This window comes from Ascaphus truei, chromosome 6 (genome assembly GCF_040206685.1).
Source record: "Ascaphus truei isolate aAscTru1 chromosome 6, aAscTru1.hap1, whole genome shotgun sequence".
NCBI lineage: Eukaryota > Metazoa > Chordata > Amphibia > Anura > Ascaphidae > Ascaphus > Ascaphus truei.
Window position 1 is genome coordinate 87,312,826 of NC_134488.1, and position 17,172 is coordinate 87,329,997.

Consider the following 17,172-nt stretch of genomic DNA (forward strand, 5'->3'; position numbering starts at 1 on the left):
GTTTCTGTTTCCATTTTATAGAGTCACAAAATGTGTACCACATGCCCGCTGCATATCATTTACATGGCTTTAATGGAAAGAGAACCTCATTCCTGCCTTCAATCTATTATTTGTCTTTCATGTGGAATGTTGGGATAAGCAAGGATTGTGCTCATAGTAAGAATTATACTGTATGTCAAATAGGCATTAATAATAGGCATTAATAATCTGTCATTTGTAGACACGTGCACATCTGCTACAGTTTGGCATCTACCTCCCTTTATTTTCTTTAGATACATTTAGGAATCAGAAAAACATTCCAATAAAGGTTTTTTTTGTTGTTGTCAATTATGAGGTTAAAAAATGCATACATTTTGATCTCTTTATTTGGATGTTAGAACAATGTGCCAGTTTGTGCGAGTATTCAACTGCATTTGCTAGGATTGATAAAGGAATCCGCTTTTACAATTTTTATATCACCTTTGTGTAATTCACACTGTGAAAATGCTATTTGGCTATTAAGATTATAGCTGTGATATCAATAGCCATGTTTGACCTAATGCCTTTCAAAGAAAAAATACACATGTGATAAAATGGTAACCCCTTAGTAATCACAGTGGTCATGAATGCATGCATAATGCACGCCTTCATAAGTTCTATGTCTACTAATGGGTTCATAACAGTAAAACTAACCTAACCACACACCGTTTGCATGCTAAAGCGGGTAGTAAGTACTTGCAAAATATTGGACGTTGGTAGTTTTTGGCAAAGTCATTTTTTTTCACTAGCTATTAATGTAGGCATTCACCAGCCATTTCAAGTACAGATGGGTGAGTTTTAGGGGCGGATTTGGATCCGCAGCGGATCGGCCGGGTTCTTTGGTCCACGGATCAATCTCAAAAAGGGCGATTCACGTTTAAAAAAAAATATATATATTTTTATTGCCAATACACTCTGCCAATTCTGCAATCCATTCACGGATTAGTAAAATCCAATTCACGGGTTCAGCAATCCGTTGATGAATTTGGAAGAATCCGCTAAGTTGCTGAATCCGCAGATTTAATTATACAAATCTGTTAACAGATTGTATCCAATGGTGGTTTTTGATGAATCCGTGCGGATTAAAACTGACCAAATCCGCTTACAGATTTTACACTGCAAAATGGATTTTTGAGGGGATAATGCGAGAAAATCTTGGAAACGGACTTGGGTAGATCTGCCCATCTCTAATTTTAAGCTCTTCAACTTGTGTTAAAGTCTGGAAATAATCTTGAATTTGGTCAAGATTCACAAAATGTGGTTAACTGAGGAAGTAGTTCATAAGCGGCTTGTAAATAAGACACCTACCCTGATGGCATACATCCAAGAGTTGTTAAATAGCTAAATTCAGTAATAGTCAAACCATTACATTTAATATTCAAGGACTCCATTTCCACAAGCTTAGTACCACAAGATTGGGGTAACGCAGATGTGCTGCCTATATTTAAAATGGGAACTAGATCACAACTGGGGAATTACAGACCTTTAAGCCGAACTTCAATAGTGGGAAAGCTACTTGAAGGTTTATTATGGACTAATATTCGGAATACCTAATGGATTATTAGAAATAGTCAGCATGGATTTATGAAGGATAGGTTGTGCCAAAATAACCTCATTAGTTTCTTAGAGGAGGTAAGTAGGAATTTAGACCAGGGCAATGCAGTTGATGTGGTCTATATAAATTTTGCAAAGGCTTTTGATACGGTTTCATACAAGAGGTTTGTGTACAAAATAAAGGAACTTGGACTTGGTAAAAATATTTGAACCTGGATTGAAAACTGTTTGAAGGATATACAACAGAGAGTTTTCATAAATTGAACCTTTTCAGGTTGGGCTTAAATTCTGAGTGGAGTACTTAAAGGATGGGCACTGGGACCCTGCTTTTTAATCTGTTCATTGGGTACCTTGAGGTTGGCATAGAGAGCAAAGTCTCCATCTTTGCTGATGACTCTAAATTTTCATACGATTGTCAAATCAGAGCGGGATGTCATTTCTCTCCAGAAGGACTTGGATAGACTAGAAACTTGTGCTGGTAAATGGCAGATTAGGTTTAATACAGATAAATGTAAGGTTATGGATTTGAGAAACAAGAATAAATAGGCGACATACAAATTAAATGGGGTAAAAATAGGTGAATACAGGTAGACGAAAAATAAAAGGGGGGAGACCGCACTACCAAGGTGATACTAAATCACACTAATGTGATGAGAGGGGTGCTGAGGAATAGGTCAGAACAGAACACATAAAGAGAAAGAATCCTCTAGCAAGCACTCTTCCTCCACTAATATAGAAAATAATAAATTGTTTATTCATGAATGAGAGAAACAAAAAGAAGTAAAACCTAATAGGTGCTGAGTGGTGCTACCATTAAACTGTATATAGGTTCATCTATACAGTAGCAGGTATACCTGCTATCTTTGTATGTAGCCTAGTATCAGTAATAATAAATTGTGTATTATGGTAGCTCCTAGAGAGGGAAAGCAAAGAGGGCACAGGGGCAAAAAGGTAGATGGAGATAAGAACCTCCCACTACCTTACACCACGAGGTGACCCCAGACGAAGTCTCCACGGAGACGAAACGCTCGTCGGGTGTTGATGACGCAACATGTGTGATGTCATAGGTGCGGCCTCAGTGTTAGGCTGCGGTTCCTGAGTTGTTTTGATTCCTAGGTTTCACACTTTGTAATCACTATGGAGGGCATTTAGGGCTATCTAAACGAAGCTGTGGGCTCCAGGAGGCATCCACTAGCTAGTACTTGGCTATTTGGCAACCACTGGATGTGCAGTTATTTCCTGGGCATTCCTCTCCCTTATGAGACAGCATTTGATGATGTTTCACGGGGGTTTTTTTTTTTTGTTTGTCTTCCTCTGAATCAAAATACTGTAAATACAAATATAGGATGTTATCTAAATTTAGCATAGGTTGAACGTGATTGACACATGTCTTTTTTTTTACTTCATCTACTACAGCAGGGAAGCGCAAACATTATGAGCTGCACTCCCCCCCTCTCCCCCTCCCCCCGCCTGCTCTCCCCACTTCTCACGTCCCCTCCCCCCGCACTCTGACATATCTCTGTCTGTGATGTCACATTGCCATGGCAACGTGTTGCCATTTGACGCCTCATTGTCATGGCGATGCGTGTCAGGAGAAGCCGGAGAGCAAGTAAGAGGCAATTTCAGAGGCTGCGCGCTCTACCCTGGCAATGAATTTAAATGTTGTGGTGAAGAGAACGGGGCCTCTATAATCGCTGCGCCCCCCTTACAAAATGATGTGCCCTCTAGTTTGCGCACCCTTGAACTACAGTATGTAACTATGTAACTCTATAACCTTGACCCTAAGTACTGACCTAATAATGACTATCTGATTCTCATAAAAAAATCAATAGAAGCAGTTTAAAAAAACACACAAAAAAAAACCCAGGTTTGTTTGAAATGTGAATCCCTCAATTGTTTACTTTCTGCGAGATTTTGTATTCATAAATCGATATGGATTTGGATTTAAATGAAATAGTCTGTCCAAGTCTTTATTTTATTCATTGTTGATTTGTTAGCCGCGCTGGCAGCGGTAAAGTACAAACTAGAAAAAGAGACTGTTTATAGAAATGAGTTATTATGAGGGAATACAACAAATGTGCGTTTAAAATGAATATTCAAACCTATTCCCTAAATGAGGTCTAAAAAGAGCTTGACCAATACATTCCCCTAATGAAAAGTGAATAAATTACCCTATAGCAATATTTTTTTTTTCACAAATAGGAACTTCATATATATTCCCCATTAGGTAGGAATAAAACGATAAAAGAGCATAGGGTGGAGATTGATCAACAAAACTGCCATTCTTTCTTTTTGTTTCATATTAATGTTACTTTACCTTGTGTAAGTTTTTTCAACCCATCATTTCCTATTACAACAGCATAGATTTCCTGCTTTGTTGGCTTCCATAGGTAACATATTCCAAAACTTTATTGCCCGTTGCACAAAAAAATTGTTCTGCCTAGGATCCCTGTTATTTCCCAGCCTCCTCGCTGTAAATTTATGTCCCTAGCATTTTACTATTATTACTAGCATGAATACATTTTCTAGATCATCTTTATCAAGTCCCATCAACACTTCAATCTTTTGACCGTGAAACCAATCTATTTCAGCTTTGATTCCCAGTAAGTTCAAGTTTCTTCTCTAATAATTCTGAGAATCGTTCATTGGCAGCAAAGAAAGCTATATAGCTTCTGTTTAACTTTCACATGAATTTAAAAGACCTGCTTTCTCTAACCCCTCCGACACTCTGTGTATTGTGAAAGGGCAATAGAGTCCAAATTTGAACCGTTGTTTTAAACCGTAGATCTTTTAGGAGAGTTACTAAGAAGGTTAAAGAGTTGCTGTACTGGAAAGCTGTTTTCTGCAAAATTTTAGGCACTTAGACACAGTTTATAATGATGAACTTTTGCACATCTAGAATTGTACAACATGAACATTTAGATGATGCAGTAAAACCGGGGAATAATGCATCCCTTTTCATTTGTTTCTGCCTTATTTCATCACATGAGATACTGTAACTCTATACCACTGCATTACTTGTTGTGGCTTGTGATGCCTTTAATGGACAATAAAAGAGAGTCCTTACACGCCTCATCTTCAGAAAAAGTTCCATTGAAGAGATTTTGCGATACTGAAAACTCACGTTTATGTACCAACAGTACATTTAAGAAGAACACTCATGTTGGTCCAATGAAAGGTATCACAACCTGGAACATAATCTTCCAAACTTTAGAAAATCATGATAACTATGCATGCACCGTTTCTAATTTCCTTACTCTCTAAGATAATTACTCCCCAATACTTCTTGACATCTCTGCTGTCTTCATGGTAAACCAACGTGAGCATATCTGTGGCATATATAACAGGTTATGTGAAGGGTGCTGACACTTTCAAAAAAAAAGTTTGTTTCACACCATACCAATAATATTTTAATCAATATCAACATTGATTCATTTTATATATGTTTATTTTCATGACTGATGCTTTTACCCATCTGTCATATCCAGATTCCCTTATGTTTTACATTATTGGTTTGTGCATACTGTATACAGTATGTTGAGGGCTCCTATCTTCTCTTCTGCAAAAGTGTTTCCAAAATGTTCCAAAGAAGTACTTTCTGGAAATTAGATAAACATGAGAAGTAATAGCGAGGGGTGTCCTTCTATGAAGGCACAAGTCTGCTTACCATAGCTTTTAGCACTATATTTAGGTAACTAGTGAAACGCTATCTTTTATACCTCATTGTTGCATGATCTATTAAACCTAATAGGACAAAGATTCATAACACGGAATGAAACACAAGAAAAAAAAAACATTTCAAACAACATACATTTTTGGCTTTAGTCATCAAATTGTACTATTATTCAAAAACTTCCGTTAAAACGGTAATGTTTGGCAATTAATTCTTAGAGTATTGTGTGGTATTATACAAGTCTATAAATAAGCATAGTTTCCACTGATCAGCCCAGTTGTGGGCTAAGTAAGTCTCTGCAGTCTTCCTTCTCCTTATGTCAGCCCAAATGTGAGCTAAGGAATCCCTCTCCTGTTTCCAACAGGAGGCTTTCCTTACAGACATAATTGGCCAGGTGGAGTCTGGTTAATCGCTTGCTGCACTTAACCAGATCCCTGCTGTAGTTTAGAGATAGTTTCTTCAACAGGGATACATCCCTGTTACACAGTGATCAAGTCAAACTAAAATGTAAATACTGAATATCCCTTCAACTCTAACATTATTGCGACTTGAAAAGAAATGCATTTAATATAATATCACAAACTGCAAAACACTTCCATGTAACAATCTCATTCACAACAAACTGTCCGAAAGTTGAACAAGAACACACAAAACTCATTCTCAAGAAGACCGTGACGTATGAACAGTTATACTGTACTTTTCAAAAATAGAAATCGAGCACTCCAGTGAACTTGTGAAGAAGGTTATTCAAATTTATTTACATAATTACAAGCAGTTCATCAACGTTTCGGTCCGAACATCAACCTTTTTGAAGATAGAAAAGCAGTGATAACTTTGTGCTAAATATGCCCACCAGATGCCAGGAGAAACATGTAAGGAGCAGGGAATACAGTAGCATACGCCTTATTGTGACTATACATAATAATTATATATATATCTCATTTGAATATAATACATTTAAAATCATAGTAAGGAATAAAGAGCAGTGTCAATACAATATATGAAACATCAACTTTATATTAGATTATCTACATATACACTCATTGTACTGTATAATACAACTGTTCTAAAGTCCTAGCGGCTCACTGTCAAATATGAATACACTATTATTCTAGCAACTATGCCCAAATATCGAAGAGGAAAGATACAGACTTTCCGTGGGATGCAGACAAAATGTGATGACCAGCAGGAGAGTAGATTGTGTATAGCGAGCATTGCACGTCTGCACAAAGCAATACCTACTATAGTTAACAAGAGAGCGGCTGTGCTTCCAAGTCTTAGCACCATTTTCCCAGTCCCCTCCCAGTTTTCTCCCCCTTACATGCTTCCCTTGGAGTCTGGTGGGCCTATTTAACACACAGGTATCACTGGATTTTTTTTTTTTTTTTTTTAATTACTTACATTTTTTATTAATCATTTTTCAAATCACTGGATTTTTTTTATCTCCCATGTGGGGACAAAAACATTGATGAATTACTTGTAATTATGTAAATAAATGGGAGTAACTTTCTTCACAAGTCCACTGGAGAGTTGGATTTCTATTTTTGAACCTGTTGTCTGGACAGACGTGCACCAGTGGAAGGATCAACTGATTTCTACTTGAAATTGTGAGTGCTCCCTTTTTCTATGTGAACAGTAATACCGACATTGAGAATACCGTTGAAAGCGAAACAAAAACATGTTGCACAGCGAATAATTATCACTGCCACCTAGATGTCGACGTAAATCTACAGTTTGTTATTGTACATTTTGTATAGTAGAGAAAAAAAAGTGTGCGTCAAAAAAAGTGTCCTAATAAACAAATTATCAGTGTAAAAGATAAATGTATACACTAAGATGTGTAAAGTATACATTGAGATGTGCATTCCCAAATATAAAAAAAAAGTATACACAAAAGTGTTTCACATATAACATAATGGATATAATATAATTTCTAAGTGCATAAACATCAAAAACAATATCACATTTAATTTAAGAAAATTCAAGAATTTTTCAATCATAAATAAAAAGCAGGACAGACTCATGATAGCGATAGTCCTGGCCTTTTCTTATATTATTCCTATAATAATCTTCCTTAGATGTAGTTACATCAGTTTGAATCAGCCTCTCTACCAGGTGAGTAAGCAGCTCTCTAACAGGGGGATTCCAAGCCGCACCAGATAGAAGCAGTGTAAACAAAAGAAAAGGACACAGAATAATACTGTTTAATAGTAAAAAAAAAAGTGTCATTAAAACACAGGTAAGTGTTGCACTCTCTCATTTGTGATGGATAAAAAACACACATTCACATTTTTAAGGGAGGTGTGGTGCCCGTTAGCATGCATCCTTGGAGTTCCTCACCGCTCTCCTAGAGCCAGTCTATTCCTAACTGCTGTTACGTCGGTACTTCCTGTAGGAGCCACACTGGATTTCTAATTAATCTGTGGGATTACTAGACTGGTTGAGTCTCCGCTTTACTGGATACTCAGGTTGCAAAGTTAAATCATACGCATTTCGTGACAGTGTCACTTCATCAGGGAGAATAATGTGATCACCATGATCTGAGTCTGAAGAGTTTATAAAAAGAAACAAATTGAAAAGAAATGTATTGTAACAATAATTTAAAAAAGGGGAAATTAAAATGGCCAAATTGAAAAATGTATAATACATACTGTACATATCCAAAAACTACTCAGGGAGTCTGATCATGTATATACAACTAAATTGATGTACCTAGTAGAATGAACAGTGTTTGTTACTGTGGTTATCAAATATATCTTCATTTCTAAGTTCTCTGAAATGGTTCAAGCAAATTGTCTGAAAATTTAGTACAAGTTGCAAAATACATTTAATGTTTTGTATCAAGAATCCGGTGATTTTTTTTTTTTTTTTTTTTTGCTTCAAAAAAACCAAAAAACAAATTCCAAGATGAAGGCTGGACTGAAACCTCTGACATATCTAAGTTGAGATAGCAGAAAAGTACCTACAAAATATCAGAATCAGTTAAGGCATTTGGTCTGTGGAGAGAGAACACCAGCAAAAAAACAAATACACAACCAAAAAGGTCACAGTCTAATAGGTCTTGTCTTCACTTCACTCGCTGTGCTCACTAACTCACTCCGCCAAAATACAGGGCATTAATGGCCAATAATGCCCTGTTCTGAGGGGATTATTACTAGTATAGGCTAAATGTAGGCTTTCAACATTTTTCATAAATAATATATACACTTTCATATAATTATATTAATTTTTATAAACATTATATTGTAAAAAAATTATGCTTTTATTGTACTTGTTTATTAAAATAAAATTGTAAATACACTAAAGCCCCTCTACACATACACAAATACACACACTGTGTATAATTAATAAAGGGGGGCTGAGAGTGTGCATGTGTGTATTGAGGAGTGCTGCAACCACACACACTGCAGCTCTCCATCTTCACACACAACCCATCCCCCCCTCTCTATACGCACATACGCGCGCGCACACACACACACACACACACACACACACACACACACACACACACACACACACACACACACACACACACACACACACACACACACACACACACACACACACACACAGTAACCCTCCTTCCTCCTCAGTGTCTCCATGTGCAGTCCGTGTCTGACTGGTGCCTCCTATTCAATCACCTCCCCTGACTGCAAGCTGCTCTCACTCATGCTATGACAAGTGAAAGCTGATTGGCTGGAATTGAAAACTTGGCAAGGTGCCAAGAATACCGGGCATTACTGAATGATTAATGCTCGGAATGTTTCCAATCAGCGAGAAGGTATTTCAATAATGGCCAGAATTGTAACAGCGAGTTTACCCTATAATTAGAACAGTACTGTTCCATATTTGTAAGAAGTAAAACGTTTGTTGTCTCCCTTGGAAATCGAGCATTTGTTCATTATTATAGCTGTACCTCTTTCAGCTGCAAACAGACGTGTTCTGCTGACTTGATTGGGCTCTGTGGATAGCATGCTTTCTCACATTATCATGGATAATGATGTTGATCTCTGCTGTAGCTGTTAGTTTTTGTTAAATTAACTTATCAATCTGACAAACTAAAAACTGGCATTGCAGCACAGCATTATTGTATTCAGTTATTTTATGTAGGCTTTCGGGTTGGTCAATAACAAAAAAAGATCATAATGAAATTAACAAATGAATCATGATAAAGATGTTTATCATGATACATATGGTTCAATAGGGAAAAAAGACCAACTGTTTAAATTAATGTTAAAAAATATATAAATCCTTTGGAAGGTATTTAGTTCTAACATTAATTACAAGATAAAGGTGTTTTTAAATAAATTATATTTTTAAATATACACAACGTTATTATAAATGTTGTTACAATCACTGAACATCAGAGATGGGAGTAGGAAAGTGTTTGGGAGAAAGTGGCAAACCGATCCTCAGGGGAAGGAGGGCGCTGCTACCATGGATGAGCGGAGAGTGAATGAAGGGTGCCAGGATCCCTTTCACATTGGCAGAAATGCCTTTTGTGAAACTGCCACTTCTTAAACTGCATGTCACTAACTGTCCCAAAAACATCAGTGTATCGAAATACAGAAAAATGTAAATACCGGCTTATCATCATGTTTTATGAACGCAGTTATTACTATAATTTTGCTATAGATTGCCCAAGTTTAGTATGCCATCATGTATACAGTAACACCTGATATTTCTTTTACCAGTCTTCACATGTGATAACTTGACACACAGTGCAACTGTAATCATCTAATCCCTCTACTGGCAGCTTTGAGGAACTTCACCTAGAATAAATTGTCTCCATATGAAAACAGAACTATTTAGAAATCTTAAAATATTTGAGAAGTAAGTTAAAAATGAGCATTTCCATTAAAAGATTAAAAACACCTAACCAGTAAAGATTGTTGATGATATTTATTTGAAGGATACAATTTGTGTGATTAGTAATATTGGACCGCAGTTTAAAGTTAAGTGGAACAACTCCTCTTCACAATGGGTGTAAGGGATGGGGAATGGAAATAAATACAAGATGAATAAAGCCTTTTTGTGAAATAGAGCATTAAGTGTTGGGTATTGTAACAACTGTAGACAAGGACTGTAAAATGGGCTGAGATGAATCATAAAGAAATTGAATTTGCATGCAGTGGAGACAGAATTCATTTTTTACATGTCATGTATGTAAGTATACTGAGCCTTTTAATGGCATTATTGTCTGTTTGTGCATGCAAAGGAATATGTTTAGTTTAAAAAAAAAAAAGAGCAACTTTGCTGCTACATAGGTCTGTGCCAGGACAAAATCAGTTGGCATATTAGGTGTTTTCTGTGCACAAAACTCATGACTATTTTGTTAAACTGAGCATCAGCAGGGACTTTATTATTTATTGTAGATAGGACTAATACTCTTTTCCATGAGGTCAGATTTTAAACTTTTATATTGTCTCTTTGTGGCTAAATATTGTAGATGGTAAGAAAAGTTATTCTGTTAACTTACAGAACAAATATTAGCATATGTGCTAGGGGTGAGCGTTCAATGATAGCTTCTGTAGTGAATAGAATCATTCGCTGTTCTACGATTGAGATGTAGGATTACATTACTGCGGTACCTGTGGAAGACAAAGAAAGGCAGAAGTCAGAAAACAAAACAAAAAAAAAACAAGATAAAAAAAATCACTGCTTCAATGTAATTAGTTTTCAATTACCAACAATAAAAACGCTCGGGTGTGTTTTTACAATTTAGCTGTCCTAAATTACAGTAGTTTTAATTATAGTCAACAGATCCATGATTATAATTAAGACAACAATACTGTATTAAAAAAACAAATACTATTCAATGTTAACCCCTCCAGAGATAAGACTGAGATACAATAAATACTTATATTACATTTCTCCCTGGTGCTCAAGTAGTTCAATAATATAAAATAGATTATTTAGTCTTGAAAGAAAAATTATTTTAATCAACACCCCTTATTTGCATGGCCCACATCTCTCTCGGAATTTATTTATCACCTTTCAAAGTGATTTCAGATTAAAAAATGCATTTAGGAAAAAAGCCTTCAACAGATTTAGTACACTCAGAAGGCGACATGTAATGGACTATGCCTAGCTAGATTTAAACAAAATGCAGACAGGTGCTGCATTCACTTGCCCCGTGCAATTTCATTGTGCCAATACAAATTGAATTCATCGTGCCAAAAGTAAGCTTGCTAACCTTCTATTTATTCTCAAGCGCAATGGCTTTGAACTGAGAATAGAGATGCTTGTCTTTTTGGTCCAATATTTTTAAGGGTGACCATTACAGATAGTTATGTTACATCTAGCCTTTGAAAAGCTTGGTAATATGCATATGTTAAATAAAAGGAAGTATGCATTGCCCATGTACACATTTGCATGCTTTTAAGTTTAAATATATTCATTGTATAGTATGCATGCATTGAAGTAGTCTACTTTCTGCATAGTTTATCAATATTCCTCCACTAGTAACCCAATAGAATACACTTTGCATTTCACAACCATGTTCTTTTTCTTAAATTACACAGAAATGAAATCTGTTTTTAATTCTGTGAATTGGGACATCTATCTTTGTACACAAACAGAATCCAAGGATGATTGCGGCCACCTTATAAATCATAATGGTGCTCAGTAAATATATATATATATATATATATACAAGATGCAACTTAACTGGACTCTAAGGTAGTTTTGTAAAATAAAAACCAAATTGAGATGATTGATTCTTCCAGTTTCGGTATTAAAATGGCTCCATAGTTTGACTAATTACAATTAGACATACACAATCTTAGCAAGTTTAAAACCCAGATCCAAAGTAATATATACTGTACAGTATGTATTGTATGTCTTTGATTATGTCAATTGGAGTGCTACTGGGAAAGTGAACTCAAATACACAGCAGCTCACCCATCGCACTCCTATGTAATCAGCAGGTCCAAGCAAACACGTGAGAAAGCAGTAATCCATTGAGAGATTTCTTCCCCCTAAAAAAAAGGCGGCTATAACCTTTGCTGTAGCAATAAGCGTGGGAAATATATACACTTTTTTCTTGCACTATATTTATTAGGGCACTTCTGTTTTAACTGCACTGTATCTCACACAGCACATATAGTGCTCCTAAATTGTAACCCCACAGTTACCGCATACATGTCACGCATCCCATGCCACTGACTACAGTATATCATGGTTTTGCTTCCTCTTTCCTCTAAGCAGTGGAGGAAATACAAAGGACACAGTATAAATTTGGCAGTGTAAGTACTGCACCTGCTGGGAGGGCCTTGACATGGTTGCAGGCTTTATACGTTTTGGCCCATACTTATTTAAGAAAAAATATATAGAAATGAATTAACAAATGAGGATGTGTATTGGGGTCTGTGTTTGCTGCTCCATAGTTTGAGAAGTCACACTGAAATTATACCTGAATGGGACTGCCAAGAACCCCTGCTGTGTTAATCCGATGGGCCATTAGTCTCTGCAGAAATGTGTGAAATGTTGCAGCATGTACCCAGCATGTACCTGGGTCTTGTTGGTGATAAACACAGATTTTCCAAGGCAAGTTTAAGGCAAGTGTTAGAATACTCGTTGGCGCACCTGTATTGAAGGGGTAAATGACCACTGCAGGCTTCATTTCTTAATTTTATGCAGAACATGCTATGGTTTGCTTCAATCATTGTGGAAATGATGTGTCCCTTATCCTTGACTTTATTTTTGGATCCATTGCATTGCCAATGAAAAGGTAGAACAAGAACAGCTCAACAGGCCAAATGAAAAGGGAAATAAGAAAGTTGAAAAGTAGAAGCAGAGAACAGAGCAGAAAAGCATTCATACATACACATACACACATGCATATTATACATGCATACATGCATACATGCATGCATACATACACACACAGAACATTTTAGTTCCTATGTTAATACGTAGCATTATTTGCATTCGATAATTTGTTTTAAAAAATGCTGAATGTAGACCATAAGAAAATTATCCTCTTTAGTCTTTTTTTCTTCAAATTGTGAAAAAGGAAAAGCAGAATAATACTATTTGCAATATAACCAGTGAAATTAGTGTTATGTGCACAATTACCATTTACTTTGAGTATTTGTGGGAAATAAAACAGCTTGCACTGGTTAATATGTGGTTGAGTATATTTCTTGCACTGGTTAATATTTGGGTGAGTGCAGTAAACTTCTTGCACTGGTTTTATCTGGCCAGTTGTTCTATGTCTAACTCCAGTTATGGTCATGCATGTGCAAGCAGTCCATTTAAAAAATAGATTGAAAAACCTTTTACGTGGTTATTGGTACTGACTTTACATGTGCATTATTTCATACTACCTCTATCTCTCTATCAAAGAGCGAATAACTATAATTCATAGCTACACATCAGTGGTTGAAATATTTGATACTGTATGCAACTAATTCATATCTTCACACAGCAGTGAAAGATCTGTTCCTGTATGCTGAGGGTACTTCATTTTATAGAGACGCTACCTATCAATGCCCTTTAAAAAATATGCACACAACGTTCCTTAATCCTGAACTGCTTAAGGTACTTTATGCAGTGAAGAGGTTCATTCTCTTAAAACTTGTAATGTTTCCATTAAATTGCATGACTGAAGGGAGGCACAGGCGCTATGCGGACTGCAATGGACAACTGAGAGACGCTTTCCGGGTCTAGGCGGGCAGAGCTGCGGAATTAAAACGATCCTGGATCAAATTTAAGATCCCAAAAATATGATCCAGGCCATCGAAACTTTCCCCGATGCCACAAATGGCCCCAAAACAAAGAAAACTCCAGCGAGGAGTATCCCAAAATGACGGAGGCGAGGAGGAGAACACAAGGTACAGAGAAAAAAGGGAATAGACCCAATGCTGATGCTACCAAAACTGTGGTGTCTATACATAAAAAATGAATAAATATATGTCTCTCAGGAGTCGGAATGTATAAATAATAAACTGGTGGCCCATAGGCTTCAGCCCAAAAAAGTGTGGTCCTGGTGCAACCACCACCTCACCTGAACTCCAACGCGGTGAAACTCTGTGAAGGCTCGCCAGATCTATTAACCCCGATGGTGCAGGATCCAGATGAAACTGAGCCTCCCTCTGAGTGCAGGGATGGCACCCAAGGATGCGATGCCAGATGACAATGGCAGAGACCTGTGCAAACAGAACCTCCTGCTCCTTCACTGGGTGCCCTCGACCCGCGTTGTTACTCTCAGGTACCTTACAGGGGGTGGCGGCCGATGAATCACCGGTAGACGATTCGCTCTTCCGCGATTGTCGTCTCCGTCAGGTGTCCTCCTCTCGTGGTGTCCGCGTGGTGAGTGGAGCCCCGTATCACACTGGCCGAGCCGGATCCACTGAGCAGCTGTGGAGGAAATCCTCACGATGGAACGCTGTTGAGAATGTGCATGTAACCGGATGGGCGTGCTACAATACTGGTAGGGAATCAAAAATAGAAAATAGAAAAAGTAGAGCACTGCAAAGGCAAAAGGCTGGATGCAAAAAGAAAACTATTTATTAGGCATATAAGCCAATTGGACAAACACACATGATGATAAAAAACTCTGACGCGTTTCTCACCGTGGAGGCGCTTTATCGTCTTTGATAAAGCGTCTCCACGGCGAGAAACGCATCAGAGTTTTTTTATCATCATGTGTGTTTGTCCAATTGGCTTATATGCTTAATAAATAGTTTTCTTTTTGCATCCAGCCTTTTGCCTTTGCAGTGCTCTACTTTTTTTATTTTTGAGAACACAAGGTACTCCACTAAACAGGACATTGGCTTCATAACATTGCCCAAACAGAGGTTAAATCGGCTCTCAGGGGCATTCAACAAGATATTGGTGGATCTTGCACACACCTCCTGGAAGAAAAGATGGATGTCACAATGGAGGCCCTGCAATCCACAGAGACCAAAGTTCAAATCTTCCAAAGTCACATAGAAGAAATAACAGCGAGACAGGAGAATGCGGACAATGGCGAAATAACCTAAGAATCCGGAACATCGCAGTGGCATACCCAGAGGAGTTCTAGGGCCAGTAATTCGGGCCCTCCTGCTGGACATGCCGCCAGAACAATGGATGGACAGATGCCACAAGGCATTGCTCCCCAGACCCCTACCAGGCGACTTGGCCAGAGATGTGGTCCTCAGGCTACACTTCTACAAGACCAAAGAGGCACTCCTACACGCTACCCAAGACGAACAATCCCATACATTTGAGAACATTCCTCTCCAAATGTTCCAGTACATAACCACATCCACACTGGCCCAACGGAGGAACCTGAGGCCAGTGACCAAGCTCCTGCGAGATAAAGGTGATCAATATCGTTGGGGGTTGCCATGTAAAATCCTGGTGAGTGGAGAAGACCGCACCCACGCTCTGAGGGATCTGGCAAAGGCAGACCCTTTTTTGGAAAGCCTGGGGATCACTCCCCCACAAGGCCTACAAGCCCCAGACCTCAAAGAGCCCCGGCACCGGAATGGCGCAAAGTGCCTGAGAGGAGACGCAATGACAGACAGCTCTCTGGGCCAGAAGGCTAACGGCGATACTCCAAATCTTGCAGGACTAAACCAAGGCCTTTTTTGGCCCAAGGTACTGTAAAAACGCCAAAAATGCCCAGCCAGGGCAATGGCTGTAGTGACCCAATTAAGGGTCATATATTTGGTCATCTAGCAAACCTCAGACCTTGCCCTACAGACATTGCTTAGATAAACCTAAGAATACGAGAGAAGTGGGGAGAAATAAAAAGCGACACATGCTAATAATTCAATGTATATGTATGCATATCTTATTGTTATTTTTATTTAACATTTGCTCGTCGGGAGTGCTGCTCCAGCCCCCCTTGGAAAAACCTCAAAAAAACCTAAGTAAAAAAAAAATTGCATGACTGAGAAGGAAAAACTTGATTTAATTATATGTGCATATTGGCCTTGACGTGATCTTTATGGGATGTAAAAGCCCCATTTAATAAGAGTAGCTTTCAAAAAAAACAGAATATGATTTCTTAAAAGCAGCTTAATATATTTTTTTTAAATCTCTGCAAATGCAAGTAAAAATCTACTGAGTATATTCATAATTAATAGTTTTCTTGGAGAAGCATCTCTCTCTAAATCTGGAAGTACCAGAGTGGTGTGGCGCTGGAATGGATGCTCAAACATAATATGCATGATACTCTAAACAGTACAATTAGTTACAGTAGGTAGTGATAATTGTGCAGCATACCCCAAACTATAGGCAAAAAAACTTAAGAACATTCAGAAACCAAGCGCTCGTATGTCTAAATTCTGGGCGTTAATTGGCCAGATAATGCCTTGTTCTGAGAGTAATAATACTCAAGTAACTGGTGCCTGGGAGCACTGAGCCTCTTAGTCCTGACATGATAACAATTTTCAAATTGCATGTTGGCTATGCTGAATAATACATATCCTGTATTACAGTTAATTAAAAAAACAAATCACTGCTAGGTATAAAACTATTTTTTAAATGATTAATAAAAATCAGTAATATTTTGCCAAGGTAACTCAACCATGTGATTTAAATGAGATTCATCTGGTTTCTTCCAGGACTGAGCAGGGGTACCCCTGAAGGATTTTTTTTAAATCCCAGGGCACCCCTGCTCTTCACACCTCACTCATCCCTTCCTTGCTTACCCACACAACACACTTGCCCTCCTTTTCACACACCCACCCTCTTCTTACACACTCCACATTCATCCTTACACATCATACCCACCCTTTTATTCAACACTCCACATTTTTCCCCCTTCTCACACAGCACATCCATCTGTTTTCTTCATCATAAACACCACATTCACCCCCTTTCTCTTATTTACACCACACACCATCCACATCCCACAAAAATCACTAGCCTCCCTCACCCTCTCTACATAAAGCCATCATACACAGCGCTCTTTCTCCCCCACCTTCCAA

The 17,172-nt window shown here is 37.9% G+C and overlaps 1 protein-coding gene across 8 annotated transcripts in view; it reads left to right on the forward strand.

The window, feature by feature from the left end:
• The window catches only part of CAMTA1 (calmodulin binding transcription activator 1), a 1,668,879-nt gene that overhangs the window by 845,345 nt on the left and 806,362 nt on the right, over positions 1-17,172 (forward strand). The gene's annotated exons all lie outside the window — the stretch shown is intronic.